This window comes from Mus musculus, chromosome 6, assembly GCF_000001635.26.
Source record: "Mus musculus strain C57BL/6J chromosome 6, GRCm38.p6 C57BL/6J".
NCBI classification, from domain to species: domain Eukaryota; kingdom Metazoa; phylum Chordata; class Mammalia; order Rodentia; family Muridae; genus Mus; species Mus musculus.
Window position 1 is genome coordinate 54,400,225 of NC_000072.6, and position 20,906 is coordinate 54,421,130.

At 43.7% G+C, this 20,906-nt stretch overlaps 1 long non-coding RNA gene across 1 annotated transcript in view; it reads right to left on the minus strand.

Annotated features, from left to right (window-relative positions):
• The window catches only part of 9130019P16Rik (RIKEN cDNA 9130019P16 gene), a 160,541-nt gene that overhangs the window by 130,544 nt on the left and 9,091 nt on the right, over positions 1-20,906 (minus strand). Inside the window, exons 2-3 of the long non-coding RNA NR_033635.1 lie at positions 3,362-3,511; positions 801-964 (exon numbers count right to left, since the gene is read on the minus strand). This is a non-coding gene — a long non-coding RNA (RIKEN cDNA 9130019P16 gene). The remainder of the gene's footprint in view (positions 1-800; positions 965-3,361; positions 3,512-20,906) is intronic.

The following is a 20,906-nucleotide window of genomic DNA, read 5'->3' on the forward strand; positions in this document are numbered from 1 at the left end:
CAAATGACTATAACATGGCTGTAGAATTTATAATAATTCTATGTTAAGACTAAAATATATTCAGGGAGCAAATAGGTAATCTCAGATTTTGCTAGTAAATGTTGTTCTTGCTCTTGTTGTTGTTTGGCTAGACTGAAAATATACCCAAAGGTCAGGACATGAACTGGAGGTCTATCCAACTCTGAATTCTGCCTTTGAAAATCCTTTTTTGTAGTTAGGTTGCAGATTTACCTTATTTAGCTCTAAGGAGAAAGAAAAATACACACCAAAGAACAAGCAATGAGAAGCCAATCAACAGACCAATGAAAGTGTACTGAATACCTCCTCTGAGTAAGGGCTTCATAGAAGCAGGGTTTTCTTCCCAGGAGATGTTTCCAAAACTTGTCTGAGAATTAAGATATGTATGTGTGAAAATGCAGAAACAGACATCTCTACCATCTCTGGTACTGGTGTGATGCCCTCTAATGAGGACTCTGTTGACACCTGGGTGAATTCTCTCTGTAGGTATAGACAAAGTCAAATAAAAAGCAAAGGTTTCTAGAATATGATTCCAAAATCACTGGAGATAACAATGATGATGCATCTAGAAATGAACCTTGCTGTCTTCCTGAACTTTATGGATGAAACAGCTGACCCAGCCACCTATACAATGTTCCTCCTATGTTAGAAAAACCAGAGATACAGGACTGGGGACAAGAGGCAGATATGTATTAGGTATATATTGCCTTTGGGTTTGGAGAGAGGACCACACTCCTACCCCAACTCTCGGTCTCTAACACGTCCTTTGACATTGCACATACACAAACAGCAGAAGTGGGGATGCTTCATAAGGAAACAGGACATCCGTGGAAGCATAAATGTTCAGGAGTTGTGAAACAGCCAGGGGGACTCCTGACTGCACTGACTGAGTTATGTCTTTGTGTGTTTCATCAGAGAACCAGGCAGGAAAGGTCTTCAGTGTCTCCTGGGGAGAGAAAAGCATATGTAAAGTACACAGCTCAGCTGGATCCTAGGGTTTCAGCAGGGAATGCCTGAAAGTGGGTAAAAGAAAATGAGGTCTTCAGTATAAAGTCATAAGAAGGGCACAGCAAGGGAATGAAGACAGAATCAGCTCTCTGTGGTCCACATTCACAGACTCAATTAAACATGGGCTCAAAGGGTGTGTAGGGTGTTAGTATGCAACAATAGCAAACATGTACAGACTTTTCATATATGTCTCTAAACAGCTGTCTATGTCACCTGTCCATTGTGCTTAATATAAGCAATCTAGAGATGATTTAAAAGATAAAAGTGAAGGTTCTAATATATATGCAATACTACACATATTTATACAAAACACTGGAGCGTCTACAGATTTGAATACCAATGGCATTCCTTGTGCCACTCCTCCCACAGACACCAAAGAACCACTTACCACTTCTTATGAGTCAGGCAGCAGGCTCCCTTTGGCTAAGCTGACATGACCAGAAAGGAAAAGCACAGAGTCTCCATCCCACTCCCTGTCTTCTCTCCATCCATGGAGAAAGGCTATGCTCTCGGGCACACTGCACATTCATAGCTAGAGAGGAGGCTGGGCTAGACATCTTTGTGCTTCCACCTTTTTACAATGCAAATATGAGAACATTTTATTCCCAGATATGGAGTAATTATTGCAGTGTAGGTAGGTGCCAGGTGATTTAGAATTTACTGAAAACACGGGTATTCAACATGTGACAGCCTATGTGATGTTGGAACCAGGATACCTAATCCCAAGGGAAACTTGAGTTAGCCAAGTCAGAGATGTCTCATGAGCCGAGGGGATCATGACCCCAGCTTGCCTCTCTGCTGAGTCTTTATAACGCTGGACACATTTTCATGGGGTTTCCAGCATTTCCTGCCCCTATGAAAGGAAGCACCAATTTCACATACAAGGATTTTTTCATGTGGTACCATGACCCTTTATGGTGGTTTTATAACTGGCCACATTAGATTTAAACACAGATTTAACAGGGCATTGTGAATATGAGAACTGCTTGTGCCTGGTGTGTGTGTGTGTGTGTGTGTGTGTCTGTGTGTCTGTGTGTCTGTGTGTCTGTGTGTCTGTGTGTCTGTGTGTCTGTGAGTGTGTGCGAGTGCATGCGTGCTTATGCACATTTTATTTCTAATGTGATCTTATCATGAACATGTGCACAGATCAAGCTCATAGCCGAGTAATAATTGTTGTGATAGGGACAGTTCAGATGTTACATCCTTAATAATTCAGCTGAGTCATGTGATGACTCCATCATGCAGCAGGGCCTCTAAGAACACCTCCTGAGCCTAGGCAGACATGTATCTGGTCAATGCTTGGACAATGATCTATGACCATGCACAAGTGTCTGGGAGACAGGGCTTAGTGAGTGACAGTTAGGGTTTTCACGGGTATAGTAATGTTGTCAACACAGCAATGGATTCACAAATGGAGACCTTACCCCCACATCTCCCACCCTTTCACTCTCCACTAGTGATGTTGAAAGAAGGCTCTTGTCAGATGCTGGGCGCCTCAGCCCTGGGCTCCTCAGCTCTGCAGCAGTGAGTTATTAAACATAGTATATAAACATGACCATTCCAGGGTATGGTATGAGCTGAAGGAGTTTAGGTAGAGGAAGAGCTGAGAAGAGCCAGGCTCCCAGTATGGGCTCTGAAATGTGTAATAGGTACTTGTGATGCTCAGGGAGTCTGAAGGCCAGTGTGCACTTTGGTGTGCTAGTAGACACTACAGGTAGCCATTCGTCCCCTCTGCCAGTGAAAGGGCCTCACATGTTCCTCAGGAATGCTGGCTTTTGTCTAAACACCAGAGTGTGGGGAAATGGAATTTTCTTTGGACCTGACACATAAATTATAAACACATGTTGTTCATTAAAAAAATAAAATAAAATAAAATAAAAAGCCCAGACACAGGTATTTTGTTATAGCAGCGACGCTGGGGGATGGCCAAGTCAGTCAATGGTGGATTTTAGTAACTTCCAAAAGGCTGAAAGGACAGAGGCCTAGACTTGGAGATTGCCCATGGGCCGTTAGAGTCCCTCATAATGGCACTTTTCTAAGAATTGAGTCTGAAAAGCCTCAGATGAAATCCACTGTGGCGGGAAAGCACTCAGAAACTGTGGCCAGGGTCTACCAACAAAAGAAGATCCTGGATTCTGACAGAGAGGCCCACTTGTCATGTCTTATGCCTTGAAATCTTTCTAAGGAGCCCGGGAATCCCTATACAGCCCTATTCTTAAGTTTGAATAAGGCAGATTTATCTGTAGGCACTCCATGAACAGTTTTGGCCTCAGAAGGCAGCAACAAAGGCTGGGCAAACCATCCTGTGATAATTCATTTTATGCATCAGTTTTACCAGGTTCAAGGTGTCCAGGTAGCCAGTAGAACATATGTAGGTGTCTCCGTGCACAGCCATCTGGAGGAAGAAGTCCTTGAATGTGCATATGGAATAGAGTCTGGGCTCTGTCTCACGGGTGCAGCTTGGCACCATCTGAGCCATCAGGACCTGCAAAGAACAAAAAGATGATGTTCTCCACTTAGGCACAAACAGACATCTCCTACTGCTGGTGTCTTTTCCTAGTCATCAGCCCTTCAGACTACGAGATGTGCACTATTCGCTGTCCTGCATCGCTGGCCTTCAGATTTTGAGTGGAGCTATACCACCTGCTCCACTGACCTTGGAGAGATTTGGGAAGCTGCTCACCTCCATGGTTTTGCAAACCAATTCTTCCCAGAAGAATCTCTTTACATCTTGTTGACATTTTGTCTAGACTCCACCCCACAGTTACCTGGCAACAGCCAGGTATGCCTGACTCACTATAAAAGGACTACTTGCTCCTTCCTCTCTCTCTTCTCTTGCTCTTCTTCTCTTCTTCTCCTACTTCTCCCTCTGTCCCCTCTTTCCCAACTCCCTTCCCCGCACTGTCTCAGCATGCTCATGGCCAGCCTCTTCTCTCTCTCTCTCTCTCTCCCTCTTTCTCTCTCCTCCTCTCCCTCTCCTTTTCTGTCTCTACTTGCTCAACTCCCCTCCCCATGCCCTAAATAAACTCTATTCTGTACTAAACTAGCCTGTGGCTGGTACCTCAGGGGGAAGGGATGCCTCAACATGGGCCCACAGAGGCACCCTCTTCCCCCACACTGAGCCTCCACCAAGTCCCTAGTTCCCTCTTCTTCTTCTTCTTCTTCTTCTTCTTCTTCTTCTTCTTCTTCTTCTTCTTCTTCTTCTTCTTCTTCTTCTTCTTCTTCTTCTTCTTTAAAACAAACAAAAAACCCACAACACTTATGTATTGATTGCTTCTACATCTGTGTAATCAAACATATTTAGAGAAAAATAGATATGCCTGGACTGACCATTTTCTTGTTGTGATGTCTAAACAGTATAGTCTGTATCCCTCCTTCAGGAATCCAGTTGAGTTGCATGTTCCCACGTGCAAGCTGCAGTCTCAGAACCAAGCCTGGCCTGGGGTCTGACTAGTAGTCACCTGAGTCTTCTCATCCTTTCCCTTCTGAGGCACACATGTTCCTTGGGATCATACTTTCAAGGATCATTTTTATAGTTCATCTCATGTTTCCTGAACCACAATTTGCATCCAACCAATCAGATGGACGCTCTTGACTTATTGGATGACTGTACCACAGGGTTGTTGTCCTCCCAGAACGTGGTAACAAGTTCTTGCTCTACTGAAGCACTATGCCAGAAGTACATCATAAACACTTTTCCCTAAAAAGAAAAATTGCATAGAACTTTTCGTGGCTATTTTTGCTTATGTATATGTGTGATGATGCAGTATTCTAAATTCTCACAGTATTCTGAAATATCTAAGAGACTGAAACTTTTGATGGACCTCAGCCAAAGTTAATAATACATCTTGAGGTCACTTCAGACTTCAGGCTGCTCTCCTGCTAGGTACTCAGACTGTTTGTTTAACCTGACTTGGTTGTGGGTTGTCCTGGTGTTCTCTGTATTCTGATGTTAATTCTGCTTCCTCAAGAGGGGCTCAGGGGATTTCACACGAACCTTCTCCCCATTTTAACTGGTCAAATAAAGGCTAGAACTTGTGATTGGGAAGTGGAAGGGAAAGGTGGGGCTGGAGGTTTTAGAAAATGGAGGAAGAGTAAGGAACAGGAGAGGGAGAAGGGCTGAGGAGGAAGAGGTGGAAGGAAGATGGAGCAAGACCACATAGCCTGGAGAAGCCACAAGTAGCAAGTGGTCTTATAGCTGGGGAATAGATGAGTGATAGATCTGCCCAATCTAGGCATATAGCTTATAAATATAATAACTGAGTTGTATGTTTTTTAAATATGGGCTTATTGGTGTAAGAAATTTTCACAACCTACCTTTAATAGAACACTCTAACAGTTGACCTACTTGCCATGGATTTCCCATGTAATCAGTCTTTACAATCTCAGCTAAGGCATGGCTGTGATCTTAAATTTAATAATTTACTTAAAAGTAAATTACTTACTTTGCCACAGCCATGGCACAGACAATGCATATGTATCATTCTTTAAAAGAAGCAAACACAGAAGTTGAAAGTTACTTCCTAAAATCTACTGTAATGGTTGAAAGCATCTATTTATGAGTATTTGTTGATGAACAATGATGCTTGTTGTCTGGATCAGTTGGAATCAGTTGGAGCCAGCGACTTATTCCCTTGTAAAACTCTGTTAAATATCTTTGTAAAGTATCTCATTCTTTCCCCATGTGATGCTTTCTGTGCTGTTCAAAAAACAGAGTGAAGCCCTTTGTAGGGACAGACCCACACATACAATCAACAGACAGAGACACATGAAGACAGTCATACCACCCGTGGACAGACACCACAGATACACACACACACACACACACACACACACACACACAAGACACATTTTAGACAAAGATATTGGTTCAGGTAGATTCAGATTCATACAGCCGACAGAGGACAAAAGACATGGGGAACATTAAGTAGAGAATTCAAATCTGGACTTGCTCCTGGTTAAAGGACTTCGAGAGGAAATGCTTTATTGTCTCTTTCTAATGCAAATGTGTGATTGGTGACTCCGTTAATCACAACTGCATTGTAATTCACACATGTTTATGTGCTGTGTGTGTGTGCATGCTCACGGAGGCCAGCAGAGGGCTTCAGATCCCCTGGGGCTCTGTGTTACAGGGAGTTGTGAACCACCGGATATGGGTACTGGGAACAGACCTTGGCTCCTCAACCAAGAGCAGCAATTATTCTTAGCTACTGGGCATCCCTCCAGAACAATTTAAATAATAATATTTTGCTTCTTTATAGCATTTAAAGACTGACTCTGAGAAGTCCCTTTATTTGAGAAAAATTTAATAAACTGAACAAGAGTAGATATTACCTACAACTATCTTTAATATTCCCCCTCTCTCCCTCCCTCTTTCTCCCTTTACATCTCTTTCTCCCTCTGTGTGTGTGTGTGTGTGTGTGTGTGTGTGTGTGTGCATATGTTTGTGGATATATGTGCACATGATGCCTGCGATCAATACCAGTGTCTTCTTCATTTGCTTTCCACTTTATTTTTGAGACAAGACCTTTCACCGAATTTGGAGATTATTGATTCAGCTAGGCTTTTTGCAAGCAAACTCCAGGAATCCTTCTCCTCTGCAGGGCTGGGATCACAAGCATACAGAGCTAGGCCTGGCCTTTACAAGTGATAGGCTCAGACCTGGGTACTCGTGTTTGCACAGCTGAGCCATCTCTCCAGTTTCTTTAGGCACATGCACCTCTTCATCTCTGTAAATATTCCTGGGTTAACGGAACTTTAAATGCATACAATAGGATAATGCAGTCTTGGACACACATAAATAGATGAAACAAAAACAACAAAAATACATCAAAATACATAGAGAAATTATCTCTGCATATTCTCTACACTAACTGTCAAACATTAAATATAATGTTGAAATTTAAAAATGGGACAGACATATTGTGGCCTTTTATTTCCAATTCTATTCTAAAGCGAGGCACATGTTGACTAAAATATACCATTACACCCTTCAAGTATTTCCAGGTCAATGAAATAAAGACAAGAGCATCACACAGTTGAAGGATGCGGAGGCTTCTAAATTAAGGAGTCCCCCGTACCCTGAAAATACCTGCCCCTCTGGTAAATAAGTCAAGCCCAGGCTAAACTTTCCATTTGAGAATAATCTCAGCTGCCCACGCTCAGACAACCCCCTTTCTGCAAACCTCCACTCTATCTCCTGTAAAACCCAGGCTTTATCCCCACCACGGACAACCATCATTCCTGTGGGGGCCGTTGCTTATCCCTGATAGCGGTGCAATGCAATCTGCTTCTGTCGAGGTGGATTTCAGTTTCCTTTGTTTGTTTTCACGTCAACCCGTCAATCCCAATCTAACTACGGTGATAACATAAGACTGGATTTTCTTATTCCTATTGTTTTGTATTTTTGAAAGAGCATTTCATGTAATCACTAAAACACCCAAATGTTATCTTTACAAAAATCAATACACCTAATTGTCGAGTCCGCTCTCGACCAGCAAGAACGACACGACCACCAGTCCTTCTAGCAACAGTTTATTCAGCAAACTTCAGTCTTCCTCTCTCTTGCTTCAACTTTCTCTCTCATCTTTTTCTTTCTTCATCTTTTTCTTTCTTCCTCTTTCTCTCTCTCTAACCCGGGCCTCTCACTCTTACATACTCTCAGCCCTCATCCACTCACGGCAGGCCACGTCACCTCACCAGGCACGCAGCTTCAGCTAATCAGGGCAGCAGGGCATGTCTCCACCAAAATGGATTCGCCAGTATCCTGGTGCACTTGCGCAGCTCTCACGATGGTCGTGGCTTATTTTCAGGTGTATGAGGAAGTCAGGTGCAAGTCACAAGACTTAGCTGCAGTCCCTGGCGCCTTCTTGGGACTGCTGCCACACCCGCTCCTCACACCTAATTTATATGTGTCCATAACAACCTAATGAAGAACTGTCTAAGTAGAACAATGACCGGAAGAGGTGGCAACCCGGGCTGGAATCGTCTCTGCATGCTTTAATCTCTGCCTTCTGGCTTTTCATGTTTTCTGTAAATAGCGACACACATTAATTTGTAACGTAAAGAAAAGGCTCCGTTTTCTTAAATAAATGGCAATTGATTACTAAAAGGGGGTGATGCTTAAAAAATAAACAAACAAACAAAAATCCAACAGCAAACACGCCTGAGAAACAGAGTTATTCAATCAACTCTGGAGACGGGTAGTTTGTTAAAACTGGGAAAAGAGGAAGAGGCGGGACATCCCAGGCTAGAAAATGTCTGCTTACAAAGTGTGGGCAGCTCTCTGATTGGAGCTGAGCTCGTTCGGAGCCCTGGAGGCCGGAAGAGGAATGAGGGTGAACTGGGCTCTCCTTGCCTGGCGTGGACTGTGCATCTTCAGTGACGTACCTTGAGTTTATTCTGTAAGGAGACGCTGGCTGCTTATACCCTCAGTGTCCAGCAGTCATGTAGATAACTGTTACCTCCAACCACTGGCCCAGTTCAGCCCACAAGACTGCACCCCGCCTCCTACTGCCTTCCCTTTAAGATTCTGCTCTGGGCACAAAGCTTCTGACTTCCTGGCTCCACTCAGAGTTGCTCCCTCTTCTAGGAAACCATCCTGCATTCTCCTTTCTAGTCAACACTATCCAAGAACTGGGCTTCCGTACTGTTATTGCTAACAGGAAATTAGATGGTCGTCAAATTCATAATAAAGGAGAAATTGCAAATAAGTCCTACATTTACTTTCAACAGATATTCACATTTCTTTAAGTGTGCATGTGAATTTATTATAATTAGCATAATTGATGGAAAAGATAGTTTTTATTGTTGTTGTTGTTTATTTGTTGCTATTTTCCTACCTCCAATTTAATAAAGTCTCCATCTAGATCCTCAGAGCAAACAACTTTGGAAAGGTTGCCAGTCCTTTTGGATTTTTCCAGATTCACATCTGAGAGCAAGAGAGAAGGATTTACCCTCGGAGTCCAGGCAAGGCCAGGGAGGGCAGCCCCTGGCACATGGTCCTCTCCTCTGGTTCCACAGCTGGCCACGGCTGACAAGTGCTGGTTTGACAAAGTCCCAGGATCTCAGACAGTCTCAGGAACTGCTTTGACTCCCAGAGCCAGGACAAAGCCTTCCTGCCGACCCTCCCACCCACCTGTTCAGAGTGCACTGATCGTGACCCCACACCCACTGCAGGACGGAAGAACAAGAATGGGGCACATGGGAGGGACAGTGCTGTATGAATGAGCTAGAGGGCAGTGACATGTGGGACAGATGCAGGGACTGGCTATTATTAGTGTCCTGAGTAAACAGGAGAGCCGCTTACACAGGATGAAGTCAGCTGTCTCTCACAGGGCAAGTTTCAAGGATAACTGCCACTCCCGACAGTTCACTCAAGTCTCAGAAACTGGGAATAGCTTTCCTTATTTCTAATGTCCGCAGTTTCAGTTTCTCTTCTCCGGCCAGACAAAGGGCAACCATAATGGTTGATGATAATATAACGGTAATTGTGGGAGCCCATTACTCTAGAACACTAACACAGCTTTTCTTCACAAACAGCCATTGGTGGACAAGTGGCTGTCCCTGTCCTACAGATGAAAACCCTGAAGCCCAAGGAGCTTGTCACCTTATAGAAGATGAGGCAGTGAGAGTCAGGCTCAGGATTTGAACCAATACAATACTCTTAACTGTTCCGTTACAGTTGGTTGTTTTATTGGACTCTGTTCTCACCAAGTGTTGAAGGAACTGATGCTGCATAAGTTACACAGAGCCCACACTCCACAGTCTGGGAGCAAGAGACCCAGCTATTCAACACCCCTGAACTTGCACATAAGGAGTAAATATTCTTGCATATGTGGCTCTCTGTACCTAGCCCCTCTCCTCCAGCTTTGGCGAGACCCACCCACCTTCCCCATCCCATCTCCTGTATATGTGGAAGAAAGCTTTGAGTGAGACAACAGGTGTGCATTAGAGCATCAGTACTTACCCATTTGCCTACCATGTCTCTGACTGTTCCTGTTTGTGGCACTCCATATTTAGAAACTCTTATTGGCTCCACAGACATGTTTGGATATCTGTTCTGGGAGTTCAATTGGCAAAACACAAAGATCTATTTTAATATAAAATGACAGAGTCCTTTTAAAGCATAATGCTTTAAGATTCTTTGAACAGATCAATAAAATCTTCCATTTGGCGGAACCAACCCTATCCTTACAAAAACAAACAAACAAAAATAAAAAGTGAATTTGCCTCTGGCCAATCACTTTGGCCCCTCACTGTAACCCTTAGCCTATCCCCTTCCACTTGCTGATTTGGTTTGCTGATTCTTTCCCATAAACAAGGTTATTTGGGAATTCTGTTTACGGCAATCTGGGTAGGGCCTGCAAGTCTGCTTTCCTCCCAGGCTTTCGCAATGCTAAAACTGCTGGTCAGCAGACCAGACTTTGAGCAAATGCAACACCATGCTCATTTGTCATGGAGGTGCCAGCTCGGTTTCCTCTCTGCCAGGTGGAACATGGGCTGGCTGCAGAGGCTCACCCTGACACGGTGTACAAACCTCTCATTTGCAAAAGTCCTGCAACCCCATTCTCTACTTCCTGCTTTCTCCTTCTGCAGTGTCCTCCCTCCTCCACCCCTGTCCTAAGCGGGGGTTTGTCTTTCTGAGGTTCCATTGTCCATATCTGATGTGGCCCGGAAAGAAATAAAATTGTGCTTCCTTCCAATAGCATGATGATAACCCTCCTATCCCACTGGACCATTGCCCCACTGACCAGCGTAGCCTCGGAATGTGCAGCTCTCTTATTGGTCCCTTATTGACCATCTCGCTCATCAAACGGAGGGCTAAAGTATTGCTGAACCAGTGTTTGTGTTCAAATAATGCTTATCTGACACCATAATGAGCCCTGTTGTGTACAAGTAGTGATGTTGAAACTCAATCATGCCAAAAAGCTACACAGCCCTGTAAATGAAAAAGCAGAACTTTAGTAATGATAAATGTAAGTTATGTATGTATGTATGTATGTATGTATGTATGTATGTATTTGGATAATGATGTAAACTAGGGCTCAGTGCTCATCACAGCTTTGGGAGGTCATTGCATCTGAGAAAATGCCTGTCTCAGATAAGAATGACTCCCATATCCTCTGCTCCATCGACCTTGGACCCATAACAACTGCAGTTGAAATCCTCACCACAGTTTCTGTCTGTGGGGCTCCACACTGCACAGATGCAGCATGCGTTCCTCACTACCTAAACGTCCTACAATTATAAAAATGGCTACACACATCTAACCAATCTGAAGCTCACTGATGTGGGATGCATGTACCAGCAAGAGATGAAATGTGGGAAGGAAAAAACCATCAAGGAACATCCTGTACTTCGTGTCCTCTTCACAAAGGACCTTGATTATTTATTATGAGCTTCATTATTCTCCCCCGTAATCACAAAGCAGGAGAAAACATTTCCAAGTTGAGGGAGGTTGGCTCCAGGGGCTCGAAAACCACGGGAACAGGGCTGTCACGCTGATGAAGACTGAGCCAAGGGCTACAGAATGTTCCCTCCACACTTAGCCTGCCACCGCCTGCCCCCGCCTCACAGCCAGCAGGGCCACCTCAGGGCTTATCTTTTATCACCACCCAGTGCTGTGACTCTGGAATATTTTTGATGGGTTCTTTGTTCGTGGGCTTTTTTTTTTTTTTGGATTATTCAGATTGGAAGGAACATAGGGCCTCTGTGGGTGTCTCCTCAAAATTTGGCAGGGATCTCAGGATGTCCAAGTCCATGAAAAAGAAGACTCTGGGTTTAAAAACTATCGACCTAACCAAAGTTTGAAAGAATAGTTTTCAAGAAGTTGTCTGGATTTGTCTAGGGAAACAGAATGGTTTAGGGCAGTGTTTTTCAAACTGTGGACCACATTTCAGATATCGTGCATATCGGATATTTATATTATGATCCATAACAGTCACAAAATTACAGTTATGAAGTAGCAATGAAAATAATTTTATGGTTGGGGGGGTCACCACAACATGAGGAACTGTATTAAAGGGTTGCAGCATTAGGAAAGTTGAGAACCACTGGTTTAAGGCAAAGGACAGCACTGTGAACTCTGTCATAATATGCCATCATGTGGGTGTGTCATGTGGTACCTGGCTTAACTTGTAGGTAGCAATACCATGAGCATGTATCAAAGATATGCAGACCCATCCAAGGTGTAGACAGAGCATGCGCGGCAGTACAGCATGCCATTCTGCTCCAGAATAAGGCAGACTTCTGAAAGCTGTCGTTTCTCTGCTCAACAGCAAGCTTTTTGGCTGTATCCAAGAATGGGCATCTTTGTCCTCCAGGCCTTTCCAATGGCTCCTGCCTAGCTGAGGGCCCCACTTGACAGAACCTTGTTGGCCTGCTGCAGAGTAACCCACCTTTCTCAACTCCAAGGCTCTGGATACCTGAGAAGTTGTGGGCCAAGGAGATTGAGAGGCCTTACAAGCAAGAATATGAAGTCCTTGTTGAGAAAACAATCTGGAAACAATTGTGTTTCTACACTGAAGAGCTTTTAAAACCATTTCCAACTGGAAGACCAGGGCTTTAAAGAGCATAATGGCTGGCTGTTTATCTCCATTTCCCTCTGATCCTGGTACTTCTGTGAACAAGACATGACCCCAGACTGTGGGTGGGAAAGCAAGAAGGATGCTGCCTAGGCTTTAGTGCACTCCCGGCTACCAGCCAAGAGTGCCTGAGACATCGCCAAAGGGAAAGAAGCCGCAGAGAGCTTCCCTCTGAAGCTCGTCGACTTGAAAACTCTACTACAAATCCTTGAGTTAGAAGATTGCATAATGTTTTAAATCATTTGACAGATTTTTGCTAGAAAGAGAAGTTTCAGTGAGTCATAGAGTAATCTATTTAAGACATATCATAGGCCTACATGTGAAAGCAAAATAAAACAGCATATAGAAAGAAAATGGAGGGGCTATCTCGTGTCTGCCTTAGTCGATGTGTATTGCTGTGACAAGACACCACAGGCTAAGTTATAAAGAACAGAAATTGTTTCAACACAGTTCTAGAGATGGGAAGCCTAAGAACAGGACACCAGCACACTCAGTCTCACGAAAGAGGAGTCTGCTCTGAAGGTCGTGCCTGCTGCTGATTCTGCAGGGGACACTGTTATTGTTATTAGAAGCTGAAGTGAAGCACTAGATAATTGGACAGATGCTTTTATTTGACATTAATGGAATGTCTTATCTCTTGAGTATGTGGGCATATACCCTGAAGATGGCCCTCTCCAAATCAGGAGTAAGGTTATCACCAAACACTGGATCTTCCAGCACATTGGTCTCAGACTTCCAGCCTTTACAGCTGCAAGAAATAAATGTTTGTTGTTTAAACTACATACTCTGTGGTTTTTATTATAGTAGCCTAAAGCAAGACAGTAGGATTTCTATCTATCTATCTATCTATCTATCTATCTATCTATCTATCTATCTATCTTTATGCATATGGGTGTTTTGCCTACATATGTGTACTGTGTGTATTTAGTCCCTGTGGGGGGCCAGAAGAGGGTACATCAGATCTCAAAAAAGAGCTACCACACATGAGTGCTGGGAATTGAACCTGGGTCTTCTGGAAGAGCAGCCAGTGGTCTTAACCAATGAGCCATCTCTCCAGCCCATTTGTGTGTGTGTGTGTGTGTGTGTGTGTGTGTGTGTCCCTTTTGGCAGCTGGATTTCAAGTCTCCTTAAACCTGAAGACCATTCAAGGCCACCCTAAACTATTGGATGGCTTGCTTGGAGACTCCAGCTCAGCTTCATACCCCTTTCTGTCCTTGTTACACTTTTCTCTTCCCTTTAATTTTAGTTGCTTGGGTCCAGGTCCACCTACAGGTCCAACACCCTTTCCTCTGGTTTCCAAGCACATTTTAGTACTTTGGGAGTTTAAACAAAGTAATAGACAATGTGGATAAGGAATTTGCTTCCTATTGCTGCAAAATGCAAGCCTGCACAACACTTTCTCATGCCGATTTGGATCTTTGTCAAGAGAGACCCTGGAACTGCAGTTTTTCACTGTAATTATGCTTTCTGGGGTAAGAACGTTCATGATTATGATCTTATTAGTAAATTATCCTTGATTATTCCTCTTAAAAATAGTTTGCTTGTTTTATTCTGATCTGCATGGTGGTTCCTCTTCCTCCTCCTGATCCCCACCTTTACCTCCTACAAATGCTCACAGTAAGCTGAACCCCTCATTCAGCTAATGGCCTCATGAGGACAATTTGGGGATGCTGGACCACAGTCCCCTTTCCCAGCTTGAGGGCCTTGTCTTAGTCAGGGTTACAATTGCTGTGATGAAGCATCGTGAGCAAAGCTACTTGGAGAAAAAAAAAGAGTTTATTTGGCTTATACTTCCACATCACAGTTCCTCATCAAAGGAACTCAGGACAGGAACTCAAAAAGGGCAGGAACCTGAAGGCAGGAGCTGATGCAGAGGACATGGAGGAGTGCTGCTTACTGGCTTGCTCCCCATGGTTTTCTCATCTTCCTTGTAGAACCTAGGACCATCAACCCTGGATGGCACCACCCACAATTGGATGGGCTTTTGCCCAACAATCACTAAGTAAGTAAATGTCCTACAGGCCTGTCTATAGCCCCATCTTATAGAGGCATCTTCTCAATTGAGGCTCCTTTCTTTCTGCTGACTCCAGCTTGTGTTGACATAAAACTAACCAATACAGGTATGTTCTATGCCTGTGTATACAGATGCAAATGTGCTAAGTCATGCTGTAAATATAAACTAAACTATTTCCTTAGCTTTAGTTCATAGTTCATTGAAGTTCATATCAATTACTTTCCTGAGTAGAGTCTGATCTTTGGTTGTTCAGAGCTCCCACTCAGTATAAGAAGAACAGGCCACTTCCAGAACATTTATGGGTGACTTTTTGTGTCACATCCATTGTATTTGCCTCCACCAATGTGTGGAACTTGCAGTACAAAGCAGAAGTTTCTTCTCCTCCTTGCTTCTGGCAGACACCACTTTTTGTCTATTGGTGTTCATTTTTCCTCTTGACCACGCCTTCTCTGGCAGACGCCATGCAGGAGGAGCTGCAGTGGACAAGTGAGCTTCCTGGAGATGGCCCTCCATTTTGCAGAGCTATGATGGATGTACCTTGGAGAGGCACAGCGCTGGGGAGTTCACCTTTACATCGCTTCTTGCTGCTGCGCCTTCTCACGTTTGTCCTTGCTGTATTGCTCCTGTATGTAGCATGGTATGAATGAGCATTGCTGATTCCTCCTGTATGTAGCATGGTGTAAATGGGCATGGGGAGATCTCACTGCCTATAGTCTGGTGTGATTGCTTCCTGGGAGACAGCCCACTCTATTGGGCAGTTTTCCTGGAGATCAATATGAAGATGAACTTTCATAGAATAATATTCCTTAGATGAATTAAGATTTTTGTGAACATTTTTATTTGATTTGCATAATATTAGGAAGTTAGGATAGTAGAGAAGGAAGGTTAAGGAGACAGTTTAGGTTGTTTCTCCGGGAAGATGTAACAAAGACAGACCTAAGAGTAGAATTGCCCCTCTTTGTAGAGTAGTGAGGACTACACAGACTAGAAAAGGAGCACGGTGAGCTCTCATGCATCACAGGCACATAGCTGTACTTGTGGAGAGGAAAATAGGCTTGAGACAGGTTAAAGATTAAAGAAAACAATTGTTCTAGGTTGGGTCTAAGCTCCTTGATCTTGTGATCTAAGGATGTGGTCACAGGTTTCAATGTTCACCATGAAAAGGCAGGGTCATGAACAAAGGGCAAATGATCCTATCACGAGTATAAGAAGACAGAATAGATGGGTAGCCACTTTAGCAAAACAAGGTTTCAAAAAAGAAGATATAAGGTAGATGATTTGTTTCCTGGTCAATACAAACTGTGGTCAGCTACCATAGGGGGGAACCAGCTAAAATAGACTTGACAATATAGTAACAAATTAAACCTTGTCAATAAATGACAAAAGAATTATTGCCTTGGTGTTAGAGTGAATTTGTGGAAAGATAGATGGAAGATGTTCAATTAGGTATAGGTTTCAAAAGAAAAAAATCAATAATCATGTAGGAGTTAGGAGATGGTGGTGTTGGGGAAGCCAGAAGGTGAGATTGAATAGGTATAGATGTGTCCAATCTTTTGATGTTCACACTCAATAACTATGCAATTGAGTTCCAAATATATCACATAAAAACCTCAGGATGCTTTAAGTAAGTTCACAGTTTTTTAATTAAAACTTTTTACACAATGTATTGTGATTTTTTTTCTACTCCACCAACTCTTCCCAGATCTTAGATGGCATTTATAGACACCCTCTCTCACACTGCCAGTGGCATGGTGGGCGGGCCAAGTGGGGGCTTTGTGCAGGGTAACTACATCTCTCTGACCTTTCACAAGGGTTACTCTGCAGCTGTAGTGGGAACAGACTGTACAGCAGCCAAGAGGGGAGCCAGGGAGAGTGGCTGGAGACTGACAGTGGGATAGGACACAGTGACAAACTGGGGACATGGCAGGGTCAGAGGAAAAATTGAAAGCCAAACTAACAGGATCTGATTTGGTGGTGTGCAGATTAAAGAGGAGTCAGAGATAAAGCTTGCCATCAGGGGCCAAGGGCCCAGGACAACAGGGGCACCCAAGAAGGAAGAACAAAGCTAGGCTTTCCGTGTTCGAGGCCATTTACATGGAGTGGCAAGACCAAGACCCTGTGTGGCTTTTCCGGATCTCAAGATAGTCACATCCCACTGACTGGTGTACAGAGAAGCAAGGAGCAGCCTAGGAGAGAGCAGCCCGCAGGGCAGGCCTGGAGCTAAGAGTTCCCTTTAGAATGAACAATGCTTCTGTTGCCATTCTCTTCATGGATGTCACCATCAGCCTTAGGCAATGAATAGGTTCTGTGACTGTCCTCTATCCCAGTAATCAGACACCAAAAAAGAGAATTAGCTTGAGACCCCACAGCAGGCCATCTAATCAGGGCTTAAAGTTCCAAGGCACATTCTTCTCCCACAGTGCTCCACACAGCCTGAGGCTCTCAGGCCCCTTCCCGAGGCCTGGCCACTAAGCTGCTTCGTTCGCCCTCATTCCCTGGATAACTCTACCTCCGCAGACAGAACAAAAAGAGAGAGAGAGAGAGGGCTTAGCTTTATTTATTTATTTATTTATTTATTTATTTATTTATTATATGTAAGTACACTGTAGTTGTCTTCAGACACGCCAGAAGAGGGAGTCAGATCTTGTTACAGATGGTTGTGAGCCACCATGTGGTTGCTGGGATTTGAACTCCGGACCTTCGGAAGAGCAGTCGGGTGCTCTTACCCACTGAGCCATCTCACCAGCCCAGCTTTTTTTTAAAAAATGAGCTAGTAAGATTTTCACCTCCTCAGTTTATTAAATCTAATAAGCTTTCAACTCTAGGACAGCCTCTTTCCCACTTCAGCTCTGTAACAGTACCTGGCCATAAAGAAACATCGCCTCGCATGCCCTTCTGCAGACAGAAAAGTGAGGATCCTTTCTTAGATGAGGTAACAAGCAGCTGCAGTGAGGCGCCTGCCTGAGGTTATCTAACCTGTAATGTTCCCTGTGCAGTAAAGCGCTGTGCAGTTGACCCTGTCTGGGGACAGCGGTGAATTCTGTAATCATCACTCTAAATGTGAGCCATGATTCCACCCTTCAAGGGCAGCTGAGCAGCAGTAGTAGACAATAAAGATGGATGTCGGAGCCGGGACCCTGCCTGGGTCTTCAGAGGTAGAAGGAGAATGGAATCCAGGACACACGGGGAAGTTTTATTTACATACGGGGCAAGGTGCCAGTCAAGTTCTATGGATGTGTAGGTGAATAAAAGGATTCTCTGATACAGTTTAATCCAGACAGGATGGAGGTTCCTGGAGGGACAGTGGACACAGAACTGGTAGCCCTTGAAGCTCAGCTTCAACTTCAAAGGAACACCTTCTTTTCCTAATTCCTGTGGAGCTTGACATGGTTTTGTTTTTCCCTTCCCCATGATTTCAGTGAGATAGTGGAGCCTGGCTTTCCCAGCAGAACTTTGTCTTTTTCCTCACACCGATCAGTGATCAGTGGCTGCCCCCTCTTCCGCTGAGACATTTCTCCTCACACCTCACAGAACCCAGTCTTAGCTACATGGCCTCTCCCTCCTTCCCTGTGAATCCTCTCTTTCTTTACTGGACATTACAGGAGCTAGCTAGCTTCAACACGATGCCCCAGGGGAGTGGCAGGGTAGCAGGGAGGGGCTGCAGGCTCACAGAGATCAAACTGTACACACTGATGTTAACTAAATTTTTACATGTAACTTCATTTTTTTGTTAACATGGAATAAGCAAGACATGGTCTTCAGCTTTTCTTAAAATTCTATACTGACAAGTTGTAAAGCCTCTTTTGAAAGGGTTAAGTTCCTAGCATGATGGTTAGTCTCATTTCTTAACAGGCAAGGCCCTCTGGTTACATGTCCTTCAATTATTAAATTTATAAAAACTAAGAAGGGATATGGTGAAGTTCATCCTACCCAGGGACCAGAACAGGTGACTTCACACAGAGGAGGTGCTATCAATAATGAATGAGTTGATTAACTTATGGATAGTTATTTTAAAATATAATTAAGAGAAAACTGTACTCTACATTCAAAATATATAAATATTAGCATGTAGAAGGAAAATGATGTAGAAGAAATACACACCAACATTTTGATACATTGCTCAACAAGATTAAAAACAAAGTGCAAATGCAAACAAACACACAAAACAATGCACAGCACAGCATCCTTGTGCTGTGAGTGCACACAGAGACTTCTTTCCAGATCCCAAGTCCTCATTGTGTGAGAGTGACTGGGGGCAAAGCTACTCTCCTGACCCCTTGGTATCCCATGTTCTTCACTGGACAAAGGCAATAGTTATCATAATGTATGCTTTGTGGAACTGTTGTCACTAGATAATAAAAGAATATGTATAGAGTAAGTAGCACACCATGTTTAACCAATGCTGCGAGTCTCATAGCCATTTATCCAGGTCACATAAGCACGAGGGTCCCTACAGGAGACAGCAGTTATAATGGCAAGCTAATCCAATGCCAAAAACAATGGCATATGAAACCAGACTTTGGCTTCTCCATCCTTCTCTCTTCCCTCACAAAAGAGGCAAGTGAAGACCAAAAGGGGCAATAAGACCGGTCATATGGTAGAAGGAAAAGCAACTTACCTTCAACTCATCTGACTCAATTTCATTTTTCTTTAATAATCAAAAAAGTCAGAGGTACTCTCACCATGGGATTGGGAACAGCAAAGGCTGGACACAATTCTATAAGATGGCCTTTCCTGCCCAGGTCCCCAACCTTCCTATCTGGCTCATTCCACTCCCACAGGGAGTTAGAGCCTTGTCTGAAAATAAACAAACAAACAAACTCCACACTTTAAAAAAAAAGAAATGTTTTCAAGTACTACCACTACCAGTACACAGTAAGCAGCCATAACCTTTCTGGCCCTGGCAGAGCAGCCTTGGCCATCATCAAAACTCAGACTACTCAGAATTACCCACCAGCACACAAATTCCTTCAGTAGGACCAGACAAAGAAAGGTCACCTGAACGAGATGCCCCCCCCCCTAATTCTCAGGCCTTTGGCTACTTTGTCCTCAACTGGTGACTTTTTAGGGAACAGTTGTGACTTTGCTGGAGGAAGTGTGTCACTAAGGGCAGACTTTGAGGTTTCTGAGGAGGAGCTTGGAGAACAGTGATGCTAAAGCAATGTGGACTATAGAGGCTTAGAAAACAGAGGCTTCAAAGAGAAACAATGTAACAACTAGGCCAGTGACGGATTTGTGATATTTTGGCAAAGAATGTGGCTATCTTCTCCCATTGGGCTAAGATGTTTTTCTGAAGCTAAATGGAAAAGTATTGGATTAATTTCCTTGGCAGAGGAGATTTCAAGACAGCCTAATATTGACTCTATGGTTCAGTAACTAGTAATGACACTAGTGCCTGACTACAACAAAAAAAAGAGTAAGCGATGCAAACAAATAAACAAAGATCGATCGATTGATCCATTGATCGACAGGGAATGATGGAGCCAAGGCTTATCCTGAAAGAGATACAGAGATTAAGGAGAGACCTAATATGCATTGGAATAAAGGGAGGGGTGTCCTCAGGACAAGACTCCACTCAGTTAATCTTCCAACTTGTAAGAGGAAAAAGCCTACTCAATGTTCTGCTTCTCAAAATTAGCAACAAAGCAAAGATGCTTCACATGTGATTCATGGGAGCCAAGGTCTTGGACATGAGCTTTCTTAGCTGGATATTTGATGACAATCAACCAAGAAGTATTTTCCTTCTATGAAAGAAGAAAAGATGTCAATATTTAAGTACCCAGTTATCAGGCTATTACAGGGGTTAACTTTTGACTAATGGGATGTTTGCAAGAAGCAAACAGATTAAATGGATAGGAGGAGACTACTCATAAATACTAAGAGGAGCAGGAAAAAAATTCTCTCCCGACAGAGACACTGATATGCACCAAGCATAATATTAATAAACACGAACGGATCCCAGTGCTGAGTGCCAGGTTAGTTCATGAGCAGAGAGTGGGAGTTTAGAATGGTCATGAACTTCTCAACAATACTGGGGCGAGAAGAAGACCCAGGGCAGCTCTGACCAGGATACAAGGATACAGCACTATCATCTAAGAGTTCCATCTCTGAAGATGCACCATTATCCAACGTGAGCCACGTTCAGCTGTGGGACAGTGTGCTGAGGAAGTAGCCAAGAAAGAAGAGAGAACACAAGGATGGGAGAGCCCCACGGAGGAAGAGAGAATCCCTAGAGTACAGCTTCTCCCTTCCCTAGTGTCTGGAGGACAAAACGCAGAGTA